The sequence below is a fragment of the Triticum dicoccoides genome, chromosome 3A (genome assembly GCF_002162155.2).
Source record: "Triticum dicoccoides isolate Atlit2015 ecotype Zavitan chromosome 3A, WEW_v2.0, whole genome shotgun sequence".
In the NCBI taxonomy this organism is placed as follows: Eukaryota; Viridiplantae; Streptophyta; class Magnoliopsida; order Poales; family Poaceae; genus Triticum; species Triticum dicoccoides.
The window spans coordinates 415,253,332-415,254,627 of NC_041384.1; positions in this window are offsets into that span (position 1 = coordinate 415,253,332).

The window sequence follows — 1,296 nt, forward strand, 5'->3', positions numbered from 1 at the left end:
TAATCTCGATATATGCCAACCCAACAAACACCTTCGGAGACACCTATAGAGCATCTATATAATCACCTAGTTACATTGTAACATTTGATAGCACACAAGGTGTTCCTCCGGTATTTGGCAGTTGCATAATTTAATAGTCAGTGGAATATGTATAAGTCATGAAGAAAGCAATAGCAATAAAACTTAACAATCATTATGCTAAGCTAACGAATGGGTCTTGTCCATCACATCATTCTCCTAATGATGTGATCACATTCATCAAATGACAACATATGTCTATGGTCAGGAAACTTAGCCATCTTTGATTAACGAGCTAGTCAAGAAGAGGCATGCTAGAGACACTATGTTTTGTCTATGTGTTCACACATGTATCAAGTTTCCGGTAAATACAATTCTAGCATGAATAATAAACATTTATCATGATATAAGGAAATATAAATACCAACTTTATTGTTGCCTCTAGGGCATATTTCCTTCAGTCTCCCACTTGCACTAGAGTCAATAATCTAGTTTACATTGTAATGAATCTAACACCCATGGAGTCTTGGCGCTGATCATGTTTTGCTCGTGGAAGAGGCTTAGTCAACGGGTCTGCAACATTCAGATCTGTATGTATTTCGCAAATCTCTATGTCTCTCTCCTTGACTTGATCGCTGATGGAATTGAAGCATCTCTTGATGTGTTTGGTTCTCTTGTGAAATCTGAATTCCTCCGCTAAGGCAATTGCTCCAGTATTGTCAGAAAAGATTTTCATTGGACCCGATGCACTAGGTAATACACCTAGATCGGATATGAACTCCTTCATTCAGACTCCTTCATTTGCTGCTTCTGAAGCAGCTATGTACTCGGCTTCACACGTAGATCCCGCCACGACGCTCTGCTTGGAACTACACCAACTGACAGGTCCGCCATTCAATATAAATACGTATCTGGTTTGCGACTTAGAGTCAACCGGATCAGTGTCAAAGCTTGCATAGACGTAACCATTTACGACAAGCTCTTTGTCACCTCCATAAACGAGATACATATCCTTATTCCTTTTTAGGTATTTCAGGATGTTCTTGACCGCTGTCTAGTGATCCACTCCTGGATTACTTTGGTACCTCCCTGCTAAACTTATAGCAAGGCACAAATCAGGTCTGGTACACAACATTGCATACATGGTAGAACCTATGGCCGAGTCATAGGGAATGACTTTCATTTTCTTTCTATCTTCTGTAGTGGTCGGGCATTGAGTCTGACTCAACTTCACACCTTGTAACACAGGAAAGAACCCTTTCTTTGACTGATCCATTT